Source organism: Meriones unguiculatus, chromosome 3 (assembly GCF_030254825.1).
Source record: "Meriones unguiculatus strain TT.TT164.6M chromosome 3, Bangor_MerUng_6.1, whole genome shotgun sequence".
NCBI classification, from domain to species: domain Eukaryota; kingdom Metazoa; phylum Chordata; class Mammalia; order Rodentia; family Muridae; genus Meriones; species Meriones unguiculatus.
This window is the reverse complement of record NC_083351.1, coordinates 48,528,194-48,551,865: the sequence shown is the minus strand read 5'-3', so window position 1 is coordinate 48,551,865 and position 23,672 is coordinate 48,528,194. Positions and strand designations below refer to the sequence as shown.

The 23,672-nt window shown below is 39.7% G+C and overlaps 1 protein-coding gene across 2 annotated transcripts in view; it reads left to right on the top strand.

Moving 5' to 3' along the window:
• Lpar1 (lysophosphatidic acid receptor 1) overlaps positions 1–23,672 on the top strand; it is a 121,982-nt gene that overhangs the window by 79,298 nt on the left and 19,012 nt on the right. The window lies entirely within an intron of this gene.

Genomic DNA, 23,672 nt, shown 5'->3' with positions numbered 1-23,672 from the left:
GTGTAAATGATAAAATGAAAGAGGTCACTGAAGATTTTTCCTTGAAACTGCCTACTCTCATCTATGCCATGTTTCCAATGGCAGCAAAAGCTGTTAAGGTTTGTATCTTTTCTTTCTCTTGCTTCTAATGTCCCTCAGGATTCACATGTCATCCATTCTTTCCCTTAGTTTGGTATTGTCACATCCAAAAACCAGCTGCTATTCAAAGAGGGTATGTTTTGTTCAAGGTGTAGTTGACTCCCCATCCCTTGTCCCAGTGTGAAGTTTCAGAGCCCTCCCAAGCTTCAGGGCTTCCATCTGCTTGACATTTTACCAAGAATGCCTTGGGTGGGCTACCCCAGTGACTCAGGCAGTGGAGGTGTTCTTCCTTATTTGACCACAAGCTGTCTTAGGATTTGAGTGCTTTCCTTTCCCGCTCTGTTATTTGTGGTGACACTTCTACTGAGGACAATCAGCAGAGAGGAGAACCAAAATTTAGAAAGGAAAGGAATCCTAGGGAAGGTGTTGGCATTGGCATCTGACCCCTGGGAGGCCTATAAAGTATAATAACTGCAGGGGGTCATGTCTCTTGGCAATAAAGGATACATTTTTTTTCTCCTGCTTTGATCTATTTCAGTGGCCAGTGGTCACCAGTAAGGATGAATTACCCATTATTATCCATGTACTTTGTTCCAGAGTCAACATTCACCACAACTCTTGAATGTTTTGGACCGACGATTAGGGAAAGTTTCATTCCCTGCCCCCATTTTATATTGAAGAACCTTTGTTAATATATGGCACGTAATTTGTGGAAGGTCTTTTTCTTTGTAAGTGGCAAAATGGAATTCAGCTGTAGGCGTGGAGACCTTGCACTCCAACCACAGGCCGCTGACCCTGGAGTCCTTTCAGTTTAATTCAGTGAGCCTGATGAATGCTATTAATATGCAAAGGGATAAATAGACTAATCAGGACAGTTCATTGCAGATTTATGTTGGAGAGGAGGCTAAGAAAATGCTGTAAAGCAGTTGGCTCCTTGTGTTAGAAGGGATAGGGGCAGAGACCCTGAGTAAAGGGAGGACAGGGCTCCAGAAGAAACAACATTGAGTAGATTCTGTACATGTGTGCATGACATACACACACACACACACACACACACACACACAGAGAGAGAGAGAGAGAGAGAGAGAGAGAGAGAGAGAGAGACCACAGTTTGACAGCACATGTCTCCCTCAATTGCTTTCTCACCTTATATTTTTCAACAGGGTTTCTCACTGAGCCCAGGGCTCATGATTAGCTAGCCTTGCTGGCCAGCAAGCTCAAGCTTCCTCCAAGCCCTGCCTCTTCAGCACTGAGACCCCAGGTGTGTGACACTACACTGGACCTTGTACATGGATGCCAGGGCTCCACGCTCATGTCTTCATGCTTGTGCATCAAACACTTTACTGACAGAACTATCTCTCCAGCCCCTTGAGTGTATTCTTGAGAGATATAGAAGAGGAGTTTGTCATGGGTCAGGGCATTGGTTGGGTAGAAAATAGTGAGCAATAGTTATCATGCTTGAGAGGCTAAAAGCAGTCATATATGACTTGTATACAGTGGACATGCTGGATGCAATGTTGACCAGATATGTGAAACCTTCAATACATACTATGTAGTTTGGGCTTCAGGGTAAGTGATAGGAAATACTAACATGTTTTTCTAAGTAAAATTGAACACTAAATCTTATAGGTAGGGCAATAACACAAATTGTTATCCAAACAAAGCAGTAAAATCAGACACTAACTGGTTGGGATGATGGTGCCACAGGCATGAACCCAAGCATTCTCAGGAGACCAGGTACACATGGTTCTTTTTCCATGTGCATACTTCCTGGGTTTCTGTTTTTTGCTTTTCAAGTTTGACATTACACACTAGTTTGGTTCCACTACTGTTGTTGTAAATTAAAATTGGTGTTGGGCTATATAATGTTTTTAATTATGAACCCTATAATTATCATGGTGGTATTATTTAACCCGCCATCACAAATAATAAGACACAGACATCTGGTAGATTTTATAATTGGCCTTATTTACCTTGGCTGGGCAAATGACCTCACCATCCCTCTCCCAGCCCCATCCAGTGCCATCTATCTGCCTTAACCATTTCTATCTGGGCCACTTTTTTTTCCATCCCTAATCCTATAAATACTTATATTTTTTATTTTGGTGTTTTCTCCATCCACACCATCCTTGGAGTCCCTCCTCCTGGCCCACATGGTTCCTTCTCCACGCTCATCATAACATCCTCCTGCCTCCTTTCCTTCTGTCCATCTGTTTCCTGTGATTCTCTATCCTCAAAAGCCTGGGAACTTTAGCCATGCCTAATCCATTTTGTCCTGTCCAAGTATAGGTCTTTCATCAACCAATCAGGTATAATGTTTTAGGCAGGTTTACACAAGGATAAGTTTATCCAGGAAGTAACCAGATCTTGAGGGCCAGTAATTAGCAACAAAATACCAGCATCAGACCAACCCCCAATATACTACATTAAAAAAAATGATACAAAGAATTATTTTTTAAAGACAGTGTCTGTCCCATGTATCTGTATTTAGAATTTCAGAGCTTAGAGGGTCTTTAAAAACCACTCCATTTACCTCCATTGTTCAAATGAAGAGACCAAAACTCTAATTGAGTCATTTCCTTCTGAGTAGGTTCAATACCTGTTTATCCTGATTCTTCGTATCATTTTTTTATGTAGTGTGTTGGGGGGTTGTCTGAGGCTGGTATTCTGATGCTAATTACTGGCCCTCAAGATCTGGTTACTTCCTGGATAGGTGTTCTGTTTTCTGCACTCCAATCTCATCCACACACTCTATGTCGTTTTCTTTGTTTTGGATACTGACATGTATTTGTGTGGCTTGCTGGGACTGGCTGTGAACATTATGGCTCTGAAAGTAGCAAGCTCCCATGGGGCCTCTTTGAATTTGACCTCATTATAACAAGGTGGTAGGCTTTGACACATGACATTCAAAACTGAATTGCTAGCATTTTTTTTTTTTTTTGGTTCTTCCATATATTATAATCATGTAAACTTTCTTAGCAACAGCATGGCATTAATGGTTTTATACCGGTTTTAAAAAGGATGTCGTAGCCAGACATGGTGGTGCACACCTATAATCCCAGCACTCAGAGAGGCAGAGGCAGGTGGATCTCGGTGAGTCTGAAGCCAGCCTGGTCTTCAAAGCAAGTACAGGACAGCCAAGGCTACACACAAGTATTGTGTGTCCATGTGTGTGTGTTCTCACTTTTATTCACTAGCTGGATTGTCTGAGATCCACACTCTGGCACTGACTATTTGGGTGATACTAGGCAAATTACATTCTCTCTGTCTTAACTGATGACTTTCTACCTTTGCCTGTAGGATAAGTTGGCCAATTTGATTTTTAAGACTACTTAGGGTATTATTTATTTTATGAATAAAATTGCAAGGATAAGATGACTAGCCCCTAGGTCTTTCTGGTGGAAAACTTAGAAATGGGATCATATCAAAAGTAGATTGATTGTCTGTTCTCTCTAGACCTAGTGCCCCCTCAGTAATTCATATTAAGATGTTCTGTTGACCATTAAAGGCTGTGGTGCCTTTATTGAGAATCATCTCTGAGAAGTAAGTTTTGGCAGTTTATTTTCCTGTGGAGACCTGGGTGGCAGGGAAGGAGGGCTTCCCAGTTGGTCATGCTGGTCAGAGAAGGGAATAGACACAGTCTCTTCTCTGGCCACAGGTGAACGAGCTATAAATCCTGTTTCTGTGGAAGGGAATTAAAGCTACCTCAAGTGTCCTCAGGTCTCAGTGGCATCCCTGTGAGGGCCTTTTTGAAGAAGAATCTGAGGGAACATTCATGAGAGTCTTGATTGTTTGGCCAGTCCCTGGATTGGCTTGGCCCTGTCAGTGGTGGTTGGGGAGAGACACCCTGCAGACATCCTGCTTTGCTGCCCCAGCCCCAAGCCCCAGGCTCAGGTCAGAAGAGAAAGCACCTTTTAAACAGCAGTTCTGTGCACTCCTTGTTGCCCATCTCCATTCAAATATTTTTATTCCAAGGAAATATTCAAACAGAAACAAAACCCCCAGACCACGTGGGTCCAACAGAGTTCTTTTTGAGGTGCGGACAGAGGGTTCTACATAGAGCTCTTTCTTATTTTAGGTCAGTTAAGAGTGACTCAGGCCTGTCAAGCTGAGATGCCAAGTGCTAAGGCCATTTGTCCTTAAGTGGAATAAGATGCAAAGATTTCTTTACTGTGTTGACTAAGGTGGGAGTCACTCTTGAGCAGGGGGTGTAAGCTTAGACTTGGAATGAGATGGCACTGTTTAAATCTTCACTTCTCAACACAAGCTCCCAGGACCTGAGAAAGATGACTTTAACATCTCTTAGCCTCTGATTCAGAATCAGGGTTATATGAACCTATTCCTTTATGTAAAGTTCACTGGTCAGTTTTTTTTTTTTATTTTAATTTTATTTGTATGAGAGTTTGCCTTCATGTGTATATGCATGCCATGCTCGTGCCCTGATTCTCATGGAAGCCAGAATAGGGTATTGAACCCACTGAAACTGGAGTTGGGGATGGTTTCCAGCTGCCATCTGGGTTCTAGGCACTGGACCTGGGTCTTCTGCAGCAAGTGTTCTTAACTGATGAGCCAACTCTCCAGCTCCTGGAATGACTTTTTTGGGGGTGGGATAGGGTGGGGTAGGGGGAGGTTTGCGACAGGGTTTCACTGTGTCGTCTTGGCTGTCCTGGACTTGCTCTGTAGACCAAGCTGGCCTCCAACTGACAGAGATCTGCCTGCCCCTGCATCCCTGCATACCAGGATTACAGACGTGTGCCATTGTGCCTGGCTCTGGGATTATTTTCTATATGTGCAAGTTCATACCCTACAAAAAAATAGGAAGGGCTCTATAGTGACATGTACATGTTTTATGACACGAAAGGTCATTACTATAAAAACTTGACACCTACTTCTGAAGCATGATGGGTACATTGTTTACTGTGATACCTTACAGAATGTTATGGCTATGAGGGACTGGGATTTCAGAATTCCATTAATTGATTTTCCTTGTCATTATTACAGAAAGAAGCTTTCAGGGCAGCTGTTATAGCTAGAGATACACAATTCTATTCTCGGGTTTAAACAAGATCTTCGGAAACTAAACATCATTTCTGATTTTCTGATACAGATAGGCTGAATATGTATGAACCTGGGATACATACACATATTCATGCACAAACATACTCATATACACGGATTGTCAAATTTAGTAAATAGGAATTATGGAATATGGTGTGCTCATACAAACATGTGGTTTAATGATGGGGATATGTTCTGAGGAGTCTGCTGTCAGACAGTTTCATTAGTATATAAATATAGTGTGCGCTCACACATACAGAGACAGCTATGAGTGTCACTATGAGGCAGTATAATCTTTCAGGATCACCATCCTATACAGTTTGTCATTGGTTGGATGTTGTTAACATAGCACATGGCTCTTCTAATAGGTAACATTTGTTATTCGTCTGCTTAAATTCAACTGGATATCCAATTTAATGGGATCACATCGGATAATGTAGCAACCTTGATGTGCAAAGGAAACACCACATTTTGGATGGCAAACTATCCTGTTGAGTACATTTTCTTTTTCGTGTTTCGATATTATGCTAGTAATAAATTTAAGCCTGGAAAGTGCTTCACTTGTGGTGGGTGGTGCTTTCGGTGAGAGATGTACCCATAGGCTCAGGTTTTGAGCACTTGGCCTGTAGTTGATGGTGCTGCTTGGGGAAATGGTGGAGAAGAAGCCAGTGGGTCAAGCTTTTGAGTTTCATACCTTCACACTGTAACTAGTTTGATCTCTGCTTTCAGTTGGTGTTGAAGGTGTGGACTCTCAGCTTCTTGCTCTAACTGCCTTTATGGACTCTGGAATCATAAGCCAAAATAAACCCTTCCATAAGTTGCAACAGAAAAGTGACTAATACCTTATTTACTATTTCTCATTTTTATTTGGGATTGTCTGGAAATAAAGGGTCCTTTCTGTTCAAAGAACTGTATGATTATTTCTCAGAAACTAAGCATCCACCGCTTGTGAACAAATAATTTTGCATACTTCTGGGTCAAAACTGAATTATTTTCCTCTTTTACATATTCTTAGCCCTGCTATTTGAAAAGAAGCATTTAAATTACATCTGCTTGTCACATAAGCAAATATTTTTTTAAACCTTTTTGAGATAGGGTCTTATGCCACAGCTCAAAGTGGCTTGGAATTCATCATGTAGTACAGGTTGGCCTAGAACTCATGACACTCCTGCTATAGTCTGTTCATGTTAGAATCATACATGAAAGCTACCATGCCAAGCTAGATTTTTTTCTTGTGTTTATTATAACATTGGTATTTTTTTTCTTTGTGGTCTAAGCTACAGCCTGTGCCTCAGAGAAGCTTTTTATTCATGTATTTGCTCAAAGATGATAGAGTCTAGACTGAATATGGTCACAGCTTTACTTAAACCCTGGAAGGTCTCCTTTAATAGAGGACATATCAGAATGATCCAAAGCAAATACGAAGTTCTCACAGGGTGACACAGCAATAACAGTGTCTTTTTGAAGAAGTGGGATTTAATTTGGCATCAAGAGACTGGAAATTCATGGCTTCACCTATTTATCCTGTCTAAGTAGACTTTTGTTGACACAAAGAATACTGCATTTTGAGGAGGGTTTCCATGAGTTCATTCTAAATGGGCATTTCTGTGCTTCAGAAAGCTTCTCTTTATGTGGCAAGTGCTAATTCATTAACTGCCCCTCCCCTTAGCCCCCCACGCTTCGGAAAGGGAAATTAGGTGTAAAGGAGCCTAGCCTTAAAGGACCCACCAAAGAGACCCAGGAACAAAAAATTTTGCTGTGACCAGTGAGTCACTGTTTTGTAGTGAAGGGATTAGCCCAGCTGACCTTGCTGAGCCCATAGTGTGCAGCTTGGACCTTTCATAAACTGGCCTGGTTCACTGAAGTGTGAGCCTCACTTCAGTCAGTGGGTTCTGAACAAAAATGAGAGAAGCCATAGACATCCTGAAAACAGTGTGTGTTATGTGGTGTGTGTGTGTGTGTGTGTGTGTGTGTGTATAGTGACTGAATAGTCAAACAAAAGTTGTGGTAATAAAGCCCTCTCTTTATCTCCTTTAGTAAAGGGTAGATATTTTCATTGCAAATACTTACTTAGTCTTCATGCTTCTATCCCACAGTGTTTAAAAACACTAATGACTGAGAGTAGTTACTTAAGATGAGGGCAGGTACAGTAGAAGGCAATGTGGTCAGTAAGGCTGTGCTGTAACCGGGTACAGGGCGAAGACCAACGGCCTTCTTTACTAGAATTTTTTAGTATTTTATTTAGTTCAGCCTGGATTTTAACACCTCTGAAGTAAAAACATCTGTCACTAATGTATCTGTACATGAAACACTATATAGTAAAGTTAGAAATGGGAGCAGAAAATATATGTCCATGTGTATGCTTTGCTCTGTCTACAGCATACAACAAAACTGTGTGGCTTTTTATAGAGTGACTGTGTCATCCCTTGGCAACTACTGACCCATAACTAGCACTTGTGGGCATGTATGTAGTTCTGTTGCTTTGTGGCTTATTGGGTAGTATAGTAACCCAACTGACCCATTGACTCATTGGCTTTGTTTGTTAGTTTGCTTGCTGTTTTGCTTTTTGAGACATCGTTTCTCTGTGTAGCCCTCATTGTCCCAAAACTCATGTCTGTAGGATCTTGAACTTAGAGATCCACCTGCCTCTGCCTCCCAAGGGCTGGGATTAAAGGCTTGCTCCACCACTCCTAAGTTTGTAAGTGTGGGTATTTAAATGCTATTTCAAGTGTAACTGAATTTTGTTGAAAGAATACTTTCTGAACTGTCAGTTCAGTTGGCTTCTATCTTTTTAGTAGTTTAACACCTAACAAAATATTTTCAGTTTGCTGCACTTTTCAACATAGCTGAAAAATAATTTTTAGTGCTAAATCTTTTTAAATAATTATAGAAAGACTTAATTTTGAAATTTTTATTCATTTTCATATAAATTTTGACAACTAAATTGTTAAACCATATGAATTTTTATTTTTATTTAATTTTCAATATATGTTATATTAAATTGAGTAGCATTTGGCCAATTGCAGTTTTATTTTAATTTTTTTCTTTACCCAGTTTTAACTTTTACTGAGTCAGTGTTTTTAGTCTTAAGAGAGTTTCTTAAAATGTATGCTGATAATAATGGCTCACTAATTATTGGAACTCATTGAGTCCTAGGACTGAAATAAAAAGGGGAGGGATTCTCGATCAAAACCTTTGCCGTGTGAGAATTTCCTGCAGTATATTTTTATTACATTCACTAACCACTCCCCTCTCCTCCCAGATCTACCTCTTTCCTTACCCACCCAACTTTGTATCATCATTAAAAAAAAAAAAGCCATTGAGTCCAATTTTGAACAAGAATCTTAATCTCTTTAAAATTCAGTCCCTTTATCAGCCAAACACAGGAAATACTTTCTCAATGATTGTATGTGATAGCCAAGAAAGATCATCTTTTTATAGGAAACACTCTCCTTGTGAAAAAGTTGGATGCTTTTACAAGTGCTTATATATAGCTTCCCAAAATTTTAAAAATGTTTGGTATGCTATGTGAGGAACATGCTGTAACATCAAAGGTGCTATTCCAGCTTCAGGTTCACTGCAAACTAGCGAGTGACACTGGGTAGTCCATTTAACCTTTGTGACAACTTCCTATCCATTCCATGATGGCCTGCACTATATCAGTGTTCTGTCAAGTGTGATCCAAGGACCACCTGTATCTGAGTCACCTGGGAAGCTTGATAAATAGCATTGGGTATCTGCCCAGACCTACTGTGGTGTCATCTTTGTGTTAGCATTCGGACATGTCAGTCACAAAAGCCTGACAGTGTCACCAGTCTATAGCTTTGCTTAAAATGACCTGCTATTCAACTTGTTTTTGTTTAATTTTAAATTCTACTTTTCATCTTTTCCACCAAAATTGGCACTATATTTTGGTTCAGTCTAAATATTGAGTACCTCAGTCTCTGCAAGACGCCCTGGGCTCAGATTTTTTAACTTTGTTGGTCTCCTTATGGGGCTCTTGTCCCCGCCATGTCCTTTTCCCCCTACTTCTTCCATAAGACTTCCTGCACTCTGCCCAAAGTTTGGCTGTGATTCTCAGCATCTGCTCTGATCCCCTGTTGGGCTGGGCCTTTCAGAGGACCCTTTATAGTAGGCTCCCATCCTGTTTCCTCTCCTCCACCGCTTCTGGTGTCTATCCTGTTTGCCATTCTGAATGAGATTTAAGCATCTTCCTTAGGGTCCTCATTAGTGTTTAGCTTCTTTAAGTCTGTATATTTTAGTATGGCTATCCTATATTATGCAACTAATATCTTCTTATAAGTGATGCACCATCCAATACATACATACATGCATACATGTATATAATATATGTTTATAAAGACAGAGAGAAAGAAAGAAGTCATTAGGCTTCAGATAGCTAGAGATACGCATATCTACCTAGAGATATGTATGTACATACACATGTATGTGTATTTCTCTGTATTAGTTCTTTTTCTGCTGCTGTGTTAAAATACCCTAACCAAAATAATTATATAAAAATGTTTATTTTGGCTTTTTGTGATGGAAGGGTAGGAGTTTATGACAACAAGAGGCATGGCAGCAAGTGGCAGGAATGGGGAGGAACAGGAGCACAAAGCAAGAGTGAACTGGACGTGGTTCAAGGGAGTGAACTCTCAAAGCCCATCCCCAGTGTCATACAGTGACTTACAGTGTCATACAGTGTCCTCAAGCAAGGCTGCCCAACCTCCCCAAACAGGGCCATCAACTGGGGACCAAGTGTTCAAATACCTGAGGCTATGGTAGGTCCTCCTCACTCTAATCACCATAATTCCAAATCTAGGAAAGAATGACTACTGTGTTTGGGAATGCCATCCCCTGGATCTGGTTCTGTTTCCTCTTTGCCATCAAGAACATTGCAAATACGTATACACCATTCAGTTCAAGTGACATGTTGTCTTCCTGTGGGAGAAGGTGGATACTGAACTGTCTCTTGCTCCTCTTTGGGCAATTCTTCTCCATTGCTGATGGGAGTGCAAACTTGTATAGCCACTTTGGATATGAACCTTGCACTTTCTCAGACAATTGGGAATAGCTCTACCTCAAGACCCAGCTATACCACTGCAGAGCATATCTGAAAGATATTCTACCATGCAACAAGAACATTTGCTCAACAATGTTCATAGCAGCTTTATTAGTAATAGCCAGAATCTGGAAACAACCTAGATGTCCCTCAACCGAAGAATGGATAAAGAAACTGTTGTGCATCTACACAATGGAATACTACTCGGCTATTAAAAACAAGGAAATCATGAAATTTGCCGGCACATGGATGGAACTAGAAAAGGTCACCCTGAGTGAGGTAACTCAGACTGAGAAAGACATGCATACTATATACTCACTTATAAGCGGATATTAGCCATATGATAGAATCCACAGACCTAAAGAAGCTAAATAACAAGGAGGACCCTTAGTAGGATGCTTAATTCTCATTCAGAGGGGCAAATAGAATAGACACCTGAAGTGGCTGAAGAGAGAGAACAGGATGGGAGCCTACCATAGATGTCCTCTGAAAGACTCCACCCAGGGGGGAATCAAAGCACATGCTGAGACTCACAGCCAGATTTTGGGCAGAGAGCAGGGAGTCTTATGGAAGAAGGGGCAGGGGGAGGATAGAAGGACCCAGAGGGAACAGGAACTCCACAAGGAGACCAACAAAGCCAAAAAAAATCTGAGACCATGGGGGACCTACAGAGACCGATGCACCAACCAAGGACCATGCATGGAGAGGACATAGATCCTCTGCTCAGACATAAAGCCCATAGACAGCTCTGTCTCCATGTGGATTCCTTAGTAAGGGGAGCAGGAGCTGTCTCTGACATGGACTCTGCTGCCTGCTCTTTGATCACTTCCCCTCCTGGCGGGACAGCCTTGCCAGACCACAGAGGAAAAGAATTCATATACTTCTGATCAGACTTGATAGGCTGGGGTCAGATGGTCTGGGAGGAGGGCTCCCCCTTCCTGTGAACTAGGAGAAGGGGGAAGGGGGTAGAGGAAGAGAGGGTGGGACCAGGAGAAGACAAAGGAGGTGGCTACAATTACAATATAGTGATTAAATTATAAAAATAAACATATATAAATGAATATCTGAATAAGTAATAAGAGGGAGTGGGAGTAAGTCTGCCACAGATAGAATTAGAAGGCAGATGGAGCCCTGCTGCTCTAAAGCCTGCAGACCAGTGGAAAGAGCACTGTGAATAAATAGGTATTGGTTTGGAAGGCAAGCGGTGATGAAGCTACCATAGAAGAGGTACAGATGATGCTGGAAGGGAGTCTAGAACAGAGACTCTGTTAGCGGTGGCCTCCCTCAGGAAAGCTGTATGTAAACGACCTTTTAACTTGGCTGTGAAGGCACAGATGATGTATGGGCCCTAAGGTAATCTACTGATCGCTCTTACCCTCTAAGTACTGAATCCTGTTTCAATAACAGTTATTATTAAAATTACTTGAGTAGCACATCCTGATTTGGAAATAAAAGAAAACCAATAAAATCATTCAAAGAATATTATTTCTTATAGATAAACTAAAGTATTAAAACAAATATACTGTTTAGATTTCTTTATGCTAATGAATATAACAGATTATGTATTATATGTAGTTTAAAGTAACTTGAGCCTTTCATATGTCATTAAGAAACCTTTGAAGATATATTCCTTTCTGTACACTTTAATACATAAATATGATAAAATATTGTATACTTACTTGGTGTTTAAATTTGCCCTTTACCCTTTACCCTTATAAATAGAATTGACATAATATGGAATATAAGTATTCCCTTGCTTCCTGTAACACTGTGAATTTTGTTACCTATTCTTTAATGATGGTGTCAGTTCACGTCAGTTTCCATGCTTGCCATACAAGAACAAGATATCACTTTTATGTACAAATCCAATGGCTCCTTTTTTTTTTTTTTTTTTGATGTTCTTATTTTGTAACTACTTTGGTTATTTATATTTATGAGAACAAACATTAACAAACACCCTCCTGAAACAAAGGTGGACACAGCAATGATTAAGAAACTACAAATAAATGAACACAGGAATACATCTGGCCATGCTTTAAATATGTGTACCACTTTGAAGTACTTTGTGCCATATGAAGTTTAAATTTACTTCTCCTGAAACCTGGAAGCTGAACAGTACAGCGTGGTGGTGGACTGTTACTTCCTGGCTCTTAATCCTCACAGTACTGCATACCAAGGGAGTCAACTTCGGCCTAGTATTCAGTTTCTCAAAGTTTTAGTTTCTTTGTCTGTAGGACGCAACCTGAAAAGCCTAAAGGAGATCACTGTGTGAGTTGCTGGGGTTGTCAGTACAAAACACAAAACTCCGTGCCTCTTCTCCACTGAAACCTGGAGTCCCATCTTGTCTCTTGCTGTGGTAAGCAGCCATCACAGTGTGAGGAGGCTCAACCTGGAGGAGAGACCCGGCTTGCTTCCGCAGCTCCCTGGGACGTGTCTTCCTGGCCTGGACCAGGGAATATCAGAGGCTCCAAGGCTCTGGGAAAAGCACGGCTCAGTCAGAAGAGCCTCTGCTCAACTGTCTTCCCAGAGAGACTTAACACCTGAACGATGCTCCTGTCCCTTGACAGTGCAGTGTTCTTACTGCTTAATAAGTTTTCAGTGCTCTTTGACACCCTCCCCCAAATCCTTCCCAGTTTCATTTGAAATGTTAAATCAATTTTGTAAGCATATATAATAGCTGTCTTATAAAATGAAACATAACTGCACGACTTTATTAAAAAAAGCATATTATTTTAAATTTTCCTATGTTCTGAGCTTTCCTGTTGGGGAATGCACACTTTCTTAAAACCTGGACCCAGGTGGGGTACTGCCATCTTCATTTCCTGTTCCACACTGAGTTTCCACTTCAATTTAATTAAGATTCCTCTTGTGAGTCTCAGGTGACCTCATATTGGCAAAGGACATGATTGTTAAGACCAAGGAAATCGATGATGCGCACAGCAGATTTTATATGAAAGGGGTTTGTTGGATAGTGATGAAGAGAGAGAGAGAGAGAGAAGGAGAGAGCTAGACATGATAGGGAAAGGAGGGAGTACCCCAACAGAGAAAGGTGAGAGGTCAAGAGACTAGAGGGCAAGAGATGAGAGGGCAAGAGAGTGACAAAGTAGAGGGTTGAACCTTTTAAGGAGCAATGCAACCATGCCTGCGAGGTGTGGCTACCTGGTGGTTGACACATGATGACATCATAGGTTGCTAGGCAACCCAGAAGCAGGCTGCCTAAATACTAACAATGATGTTGCTTTCTAATGCTGAAATTTGAACGACCTCATGCTAACAGCTCTGAGGTGGATGTCTAGTGTCGCCATTTCCTATAATTCTTGAGAAATTGTCATTTTGGTGACGGTAACACTGAGGCTCAAAAGACTGGAGAATAGGTACGTGGTTAAGAGCACTTGCTGCTCTTGCAGAAGACCCTGTTCAGTTCCCAGGGAGGTGTCTTCCTGGCCTGGACCAGGGAATATCAGAGGCTCCAAGACTCTGGGAAAAGCACGGCTCAGTCAGAAGAGCCTCTGCTCAACTGTCTTCCCAGAGAGACATGGTGGCTCAAACCATTTGTAACTCAGTTCCAGGGGACCCAATGCCCTCTTCTGGCCTCAATGGACAAAGCACATAGGGGGTTCAAATACATGCAGGCAGAACAATCATATACAATAAACAAAAGCAAAAAAAAAGAAAAGAAAAGAAAAGAAAAGAAAAGAAAAGAAAAGAAAGAAAGAAAAAGAACAGGAAAAAAATAAGGAAATGCTTGAGGCGTGGAGAGACTGTGCAGATTGCTAAAGATAACTCAGCACTCACAGGACCACACACCCTAAATCAGCCTTTGTTGGTTCTGTGTGGATCGCTTCTTTCCTGCTGTACTACTGATTTCACTATTTTAGGAATTAAAAACGTAAGAGGAAGTGCTGAAGAAAGGAGGGGGGGAGAAAAAAAAAGTTATTCTTTAATTTTTCTAAGCTCTTAAAATTTGCTATTTTGTTCTGTCTCGTGCCTTCAAGTGTTACTGTGAGTTTAATTGGTGTTTACGAATTAGAACAATTGGAAAACAAAATGCCAATATTTCTATTACATAGAAACAAACAATTCTTGCAATTAGGCTCTCCCTAATTGGACTGTGTATCAAAATCATTATTTTCATAGTTCAAAGAAAGTATAAAACAAGAATATCTGAACTTGGTTTCCAAGAGGTGGACAGATGCTTCTAAAAATCGAAGGATAACTATTCCATCTTTCTCCTTTCCTCTAAATGGTCACATGCCTCATCCATCACCCAGGCGAGTGCTGCTGCTTCCTAACCACTTTCTGGGCAAAGACTCATGGAAAGACATCATCAGGGTGTAATTTTGTTCTAAGCACAGAGAACATGCTATTATGGAGCAGGGGCTCAGCTAAATAGCTTGGCCACAACTGTGTTTTGGTCTCTGTGTTAAAAATGGTAATGGAACAGGGCCTTTTCCCCACTCAGCTCTGTTAGGAGGTTTTTGCCTGATTGCTGATTTTCATCACCAATAGCAGATGAAGGGAGAGCTAATCTTTAGATCAGTTGTGGTTGGAGGCCTTGACTTGAGTTACTGGAATGGTGATGTTAGATTGTTTCTATGCTGAATCCCTGCACAATCTGAAAATGTGACTGATTAGAACCCTATGGGAGCCACAAGCTGATACTGTCTGGCTTCTAAGGCAGGTGTCTTTGGATGAGCAAGCACTGATGTTCTCTGAATGATCCTGATGCTTCAGGAATGGAGGGAGCCATGTCAATTAAACGCCAGCTTGGCCAATTGTGGGAATTTGAGAAGGGAGTCTGAGGTCCCAGGTGCTCTTCTCTTTCTTAGAAGGCAGAATTGACCCTCATTCTTTTAGGATGGTGTTTTGGTTTTCTAGGCTGTTTAACAAATTGCTCCGGGTTTTCTATAGCCATCTACCATTGTCTGCTTTCTATGGGTTAGAATCTGGTAGCTGAACTCCACACAGTGGCTGAGCTACATTTTCTTATGGAGACCTGACTGGGAGCCAGACCCTGTTTCCAGTTTACCTAGCTTGCTAGAAGAATTCATTTTCCTGTGTCTGCACAGTCACAGAAGCTTTCTTTTTTACTGGTCAGCAACAGGGTCCATCTCTGATGCTTCCAGTGTCTAACCTTTACCTGTTTTTGTTTTTTTTTTTTTAATTTTACTCACTAATTAGGTCCAGTTAGCCCAGCACTAATCTACCAGTTGATCACCTTAAAGGGAATTTAATGACTTTAGCAAAGCCCCCCCTCACCTTTGCTATTTAACAGAGCCTAATGAAGGAAATGATGGCCTGCAGCTGGTGCCGTGTTCTATTTGTGGAAGCAAATTATAAGCATGTGTGAGGTTATGGCTTCAGTTTGTAAAGCCACAAGAAAAACTAAACTAAACTAATCATCATCAACATCATCATCATCACCATCATCATCAATCATGATGTTATAGGTCTACTCACATCTTTGGGAAGGGGAAGCTAGGCAGGGTCAGAGGTCACCATAGATGTTTCACTATATGATGTTCTGTGTTTGACTACTGTCTACTGTGGAAGAAAAAGTAGCTGTTCAACCATGGTTTTTCAAAAAGAATTGTTGTCTTCCATTGAAAGGAGGGGATGTAACCTATTTAAACCTATGGTGAGTTTTTGTTGTGGTGGTTTTATGTCTGTCTTCCCTTAAAGAATGCACCCCTTAGCATATTTTCCCTTCTTCAGGCTGCTAAGGTGTTGCTTTTCTGAGCCACCTCTTTCTGGACTCAGACCTTCTCTGGTACTTCCTTTTCACTCTCCACTTGTTTGTTTTTGAAACGTCACACCACTGACCTTTGTTCACTCACTGCAAGGAAAGTTTGAAGTCCTATATCTGCTACTCACTTCCTGAGCACAGAGGCATGGGAACACATACTCATGATGGAATTGTGACCCAGCATCTAAGTCAGCAGTGCGATGCTAGGGTCATGCTGCATGCTTGCAGCATGGCTGTGGGTAATAGATTTTAATCTCCTGTAGAGACTGATGTACCAATGGAGGATCATGCATGGAGAGGACTTAGGCCCTCTCCGTGTGGATTTCCGAGTGAGAGGAGCAGGGGCTGCCTCTATCCTGAACTCAGTTGCCTGCTCTTTGATTACTAGCCCCTGGTGATGCAGCCTTTCCAGGCCACGGAGGAAGAGAAAGAATCCAGGCCATCCTGATAAGACTTAACAATGGGCAAAAGGCAATGGTGAAGAACTCCCTTTTTCACTGGACTAGGGGAAGGGCATAGGGGGAAGAGAGAGGGAGGGTGGGACTGGGGGAGTTGAGGAAGGGGGCTTTAATCAAGATATATAATGAATAAATTGTGAAAAAAAATTAAAACATTAAAAAATAGAAGCGAATTCTTCATAAGAGACATTCTGGTATCATTCATGTGGGTGAGTTTTATGTTCAAATAGTTCTGTTATATAAACATTCTTGCAGATATTTGCAGAGTATAGACAGGCCTGTGTTTATACCAAAACTCATATAACAAAAGAGTTTTAAGACAGCATATATATATGTGTGTGTATCTGTGTGTGTGTATAATAGTAGTTAAGAGAAAGAAAGGAAAGGGAAACCTAAATAGAATACAGTAACAAGGGGTCAGGTGGAGGTCTTGTTCCCTGCAGTTAACACAGTCTAAGCATGACTGGTTATTCTGGTACCCACCCGCATTCTTGAGGCCATTTGTTATCTAGTACATCTGTGAGAAGGAATGACATCTGCAAAGGTTACTTCTGTGTGTCTCCTTGGCTGCAGTTAATTGACATCCCTGACAATACTTTTCAAAGGGGAGCAAAGAAAGCCAGATCTTTATTTTACCTAATTTTAAAGATTAGATTCTTGAGTTTTCCATGTGTGTTATAATTTTCTCTTCCAGTTATATTTTCCAAATTTTCTCTCTTGATCTAGACAGATTAAAAAAAAGAAGTCTATCTAGCCATGTGTAAAATGTTTGAAGTTGCTGGTGGATAATTGACATTCCCTGACCCTCAAGGAGCTTAAGCACATCTGCCTCATTAGAGAGCCTTATATGTCTCAGCTCCAAGCATTGGAGAGGAGACTCTAGGGCAGGCCAAGGGTCACCCAATTATAATAACAGGTGTCCTCTGTGTTCTGCTCTTAGTATTCTTTCACTTAGTTCTGGTTATGAAGAAAGGCATGGAGGTGAGGAAGAGAGAGAGAGAGAAGGGGAGGGAAGGTGGAAAAGGGAAAGGGAGGGAGTTGATGTCACAACCAGTGCAATTCCTTTTGTTTTAAATCTGAAGTCTAACTTTTGATCAGAAAAGTCCTTTCTCTCTAGACAAATCTGCTTGCTTTTTAATCACTAGTACTGTTTTATCATAATTTTAAAGTTGACAATTTGATAACTCATTAAATTATGATGGTGCCAGATGTGCAAAGCAAAGCAGGAAAAAGTGAAAGGAGATAAGCCTGTCACCCTTCTTTGCTTTCAATTGTTTGTTACATTTATTTGCTGGGTGGTGGGGGAGGCACATGTACTGCAGTGTGTGTATGGAAGTAAGAGGACAACTGGCAAGATTCCGTTCTCTGGAGACCGAACTCAGGCTGCAGGCTGAACACCCTTACCCACTGAGCCATCCTGCCTGGCCAAGCCCCAATTTCTCTTTTTTACGAAATCAGTTACCATTCTTATTGACAATAAGAATGAAAATACTCATCTAAAGAGTTTAAACTGTTCATCTCCTTTTGCTTCTTTGTACCTTTACAATTTTGTTTTAGGAAAAATATGTTTAAAGATATGTGTGATTGTCTGCATATGTACATATGGGTGTGTTGTATATGTTCATATTGTGTGTACATTTTATATCAGATGTTCACAGGTCAGAATCCAGAGGTGGTATTATAGAAAAATATTTTTGGATATTTCATTTCGACCCTAACATTTTCAAAAGAAGATAAAGAACAAGCATCAAATCATAAACACAGTTGAAGAGTGTAATTTTACAGTGAATTTAAAGACTCCTTGAGTCCAAAGTCAACACATTAACTTGATGACTTTCATATTGCAGCTCAATGTAGCTAGCACAAGGATGACCTGATTTTTTTTTTTTTTTTTTGGTTTTGTTTTCTTTTTCAACTTGTGAGATCTGTGTGTCCCTCAACTTCCTGAGCAGGCCAGGTGGTTAGGCTCTGTTTTCATTGTTAAAGAGAGGATTAGCCTATCTTTTTTAGGAAGCAGTGAAACCAAGAAACACACCTCCCAACCCCCCTGCTTCGGGTCTTTAAGGAAGAAAAGAAGTGAAAAGAGACAAGAGGTCCTTTCCTACATCCTTTCTTAATCACTGCCCATGTATTTCTGTCACTCTTGATAAGACTGTCCATCTGAGGAAGACGGAAAACAGGATGGGGAAAGAACTTAGTGGACACTTTGCTAAAGACATCCCTGTAGATGGGAATAAAGGTATTTAAAAACTGGAGGCAAGAGAAAACACTGGGATTACAGTTAGAACCCTCATTTCTGGATATGTGGGGCTTGCTCCAGGGAACTGGTACCTCAGAGAGGCTGGCATCCTTTTGTAGAAATAATCAAGGGGGAAAAATAGGAACTTAGAAACACATTTTGTCTCACATCTATTGAAGGAAAAGGGCAGTAACACTTCTCAAGAGTGGATATACGATGTTAATAAATATAATGATAATGATAATAAAAAATAATAATGAGCCTTCCTTTCTGTGGAGGAATGCAGCAGGTGCCAGTTAGACTGCTTAACCATTATCTCCACTTTCAACACGCCATCCTGTTCTTCATTCTACAGATCAGTCACTTTGGTCCTCCTAATCAGTCTTTTAACTGGATCCTCATTGCCTAAGAAAGCTGAAATCTAACATTGTCACCCTTCCAAAGCCGTATTGCAGTCTGTCTCAGCATTAAGTCATACTAGTCCACTTACTTTTCTGCACCATCCAATATGAGCTTGTTATTTCTTAAACCTATCCTAGGCTTGTCTCTGTTCTGCACTTTAACACATAGGTCTGCATATCTAATTCCAATAATGGACACATTTACGAAGACAGTCTTCCCCGAAGAAGAGCACACCAATTTGTTATGCAATACCAAGTGGTCAGTTCTGAAAACATATATATGAGTAACATTATACAGACTTAAGTAGATTTTATTTTTGTGTTTAAGAATATACAGGCATATAGAGATACAAATATATATGTGACAACAATTAATGAAAAAAGAGGCCGTGAATTTGAAAGAGAGCAAGGAGGAGTATACAGGAAGTGTTGGAGAGAGGAAAAGGAAGGGGAAATGATCTAATTATATTATAATTAATAATAAATTATATATATATATATATCACCTTCTGTTAATATGGTTGTAGACTTTTGACTTATGAGACTTAGAGTCAATCAAATGTCACCATGTAGATTGGCGCTGATTTTCATTTGGACCTTTCTGATTTTACTGTGGGCTGATACTAACCAGGTAACTACCTCCTTCAGAAACCTACACTGGACCTGTCAGTTGCTCTGAAAGTCTGTATGTTCCTTATTTTATTTATTTTAATTATATTTGTTTTTGACAGTTTCATGCATGCATATCACGCATCCTGACTGCTCTCATTCATGACTGTTATCTCCTTTCTCTGTCCACCCCTTCCTACTAATCTCTTTTCCACATTTATATCTTTTTGTCTATGTAACTTTGGATTTGACCAGGTCATCTATGTTACCATAGGGTTGAAATTATCTATTGGAGTCTGGTGGGTTCATTAGTGGATACATGACTGAGGGTCATGGCTCCCCTGCATCTCAGAGCCTATTGGTAAAAGTCGATAATTTTCATGTAGCATGATTTAATGCAAAATTTCCTTTGTTACAATGCAGTTCAACACTCCTATTATAAAGCTATAAATAAATACATGTGATAGACTAGATAAATCGTAGATAGATAGATAGATAGATAGATAGATAGATAGATAGATAGATAGATAGATAGATGATAGTCAAAAGGAAATACAGATAGATAAAAATACAGAGGGGGGAACTTAGTACTATCAGATGATTTCCAGGTCAGAGTCTATAACAGAAGATCTAGATTTAAACAGACTTCTCTTCAGCTTGGAAACAGCATAAACATCTCCTCAAATGCTTTGCTGAAGAGTAAATGACAATGGATCTTCAGACAGGGTCCATCAGCCTCCCTACCTCCTTCGAGCTTGCCACCAAACCACCTGAGGGTGACCTTTCCTTGTTTCCCATTTGCTCTTTTTATCTAAGGTCTTTCACTCATTCCAGCTATCCCAAGAGATGATAGCACCGTGTGAACTGAGAGTGAACTTTTTTATGGGCGGATGTGTGTGTGTATGGTAGTGAATAAGGAAGGACAGAGAGTCCTGTACACAGTAGAGCCATGAAGAAACCCATTATTGAGATACTGTCTTCACTAAGAAACTTGGGAATAGATTTTAATAGTTGGTTCAAATTTAGATTATGCCATCTTCTGTAGTCTAGTGCACAGTTGAATAGCCAAACACTGGCTCCATTATAAAATTCCAATGTTCTCTGAATGGATAATGTCTAAAGATGGGTTTTATGTTGATAGGAAACTCTCCTTTATATTTTCCTCTTCTGTTTCTGAAAACATAAAAAAAAAATTAAATGAAAATTCAATAGTTGGCAAAATGCCTTTCCCCTGTAATAAATCTCTTTATATATTAATTGTGTGTGTGTGTGTGTGTGTGTGTGTCCCTTTTCATTAAAAGGTAGAGTTTCTTTTTTCCACAGTTTGATGTACTATCACTGACTCAGGGACTAGATGTCTACATTTGTGAAGGGTGCAAGCCTTTGGAATGGAAAGTTCTAGTAATCCTCAAGCTCCCAGGTTCCCAGCGTGGCTCTGTGAAAGGTAGTTCTGGTCACTTTTGTTGTGAAGAGGGTCATAGTGAAATGACTTGGCCTTCTGGGTGGTCTGATGTTGGGGGTGTGTGTGGAAAGAAGCTGTATTTTTCTTTCCATTTCTATTATTAAGTACTTAAGAGCTCTGATTATGCCTTTGTTTCTGCATTGCCCTTGTGCTTTTATTTCTCCTTTCTACAATTTTTATTTCTCAACCTCCTCCATCACTAGATGTTTCCTGCCCCTTAGGTTTACAGTGGACTGTAGTCTTCCTCATGGCTCTCCTTAAAGCATACCCCTAGCCTCTCTGTGCATTATAAGCATTTATTCAGATTTCAACTGATAAACAGAAAATAAGGAAAACATGGGAATGATATAGGAACATCCAAACCATTCTGTCTGATTGGTAATTCTCTTGTCCTTTCTGAAATGGAAACTAAAAAGTTTTCTGTGCTAGGATACTAACTCTTCTTGAAGGATGCTAAATATGTTAAATAGCTGTTTGCAACTGTAACAAAATACCTAAGACAAACAACTTAAGGGAGGAAAATTTAATTTAAATAGCAATGTTAGAGATATTAGTACATTGCTGTTTGGCTCTGTGTGTCTGGGCCAGTGATGAGGAAGTAAGTTATGATGGAAGGCTATGTTCAATGCTGCTCACTTCATGGTACCCAGGAAGCAGAGAGAGACAGAAAGCTTCTTGGATTGTGGGGTGACAAGATCTACCTTTCAAAGTCACAACCTGCTAACTTGCTTTCTCTGAGCAGATCCCACCTCTTACTTTCTGCCATTCCCAATGATGCCATCTTATAAATCAATCAGTGGGTTAATTATCAGTAAAGTCAACATCCTCTTGATCTAGTCACCTCTCAACCACTGGATCCACCAGCTGGGGACCAGGTCTTTAACACATGTGCTTTTTATAGGAACACTCTTATCCAAACTGTATTAGACCTGCTTTTCCTTTTCTTTCAGCATGGTTCTTCCTGGTGGATAGTTTTGCCAGCAACTTAGAAGCTGTCCCTTAGAGTTTTCAAGGCCTTCTGGGACGCTGTACTCCTATCCATTGTTTTGTTTGTTTGTTTGTTTGTTGTTGTTTTGTCTACAGAGAAAAAGGCATTTCTTCACTGCCTGATAAATCTCTTTCCAAGAAATGAGAATGTTTTATTCAATGTATTTACTAAAATGTATTTATTCTTTCAAGTTATAGTTCTACTTTATAATTCATTTATCTTTCTTTCAAACATATGATGTCATTTATTTAACTTGGAATTTTCTGATTGAATACTTTAACGATTAAAGTCAAAACCATTGTAATTTGGTTTATTTACACTGTCTCAGTAAAATTGCCATGTAAAAATTTTATTAAAAATTCCATGAAGGATTAATAATTTATTACAGATTTATTTAAATCAATGTTTTAAAATTATAAGAGTTAAAATATTTTAACTAGCTTACCATTTCTAAATATTTAAACCAGTAATTTAATTAGTAGTGATTTAATTTCTATTACAAACAGAAAAAAGTTCTAAAAATGCACTTAGAGGAAAAATATACAAGAATAAATGATAAAAACTCAGCTATAGGATTTGGTTTGGGTTAGTCTCTGTCTTCAGTAATGTAAATTTCTGATTTAAAATCAAGGCATCCTGTTTATACATGTGGATTGTAATTTGCATGGTTCAGTACATACATAACATGTAATAATCAAATCCATCTTCAAAAATGCATTTTTCTGTTCATATTCTACTTATCTGAAATATGCCACAGATAGACTAGCATTTTCCTGCTATGCTATAGAACACCAGAACCAGGTGTTCCTCTGTGTTTGGTGCTCTGTGTTTAACTTATTTTCAGTCTTTGCCCTCTGCACTTATTTCCCCAAAATCCTTAGTGACTCCCATTTCATGCCATTGTTTTATAGGATCAACTTTTTCCTTTTCATAAGTGAGTGAAAGAATTTGAGACTTACTCTTCATTGTCCATCTTATTTCCTTCAACCCAACTTCCCCTGTCATTCCTGTTACTGCCACTGTTAGTATTTCATGGTTTTTGTGGCTGTGTAGTATTCCCTTATGCATATGTGTATCCAGTGTCTATGGCATCAGAATTCATAAGATGTGGAATCCACTATGAAATTCTTTATGATTTAGTGCTTTATTCAGTTATTATCTCTTCCTTCTTCTTGTCAAGAAAACATTAGTGCAATTATTAACATTTTTAGATTATAGTAGTAGGTACACAGAAATTCATAGACATGGTTTTATTGTTAGTTTTAATTATTTTTTTGGAAAATTATTGCTCATTAGTTAAAACTCTTTTTATTTCATAATTCTTAAAAATTTTCCTTTTTAGTTAACTCTTAAAAATGTATCTAAGGTCACTTTTAAAATTTTGGGTTTTGAGAAGACATATTATTCACAAATTTCAAAGAATATATTCGTTAGGCTCTGCTTTTTTTGTTTGTTTGTTTTGCTGAGTGAATTTGTATATTTTATATAGGAAAGCATTTTAATTCAAAAGAGTTTTTCCTAAAAGAGACAGGAGGAGGAAAGATAGCATCTAAAAGGGTTTTGATGGTACA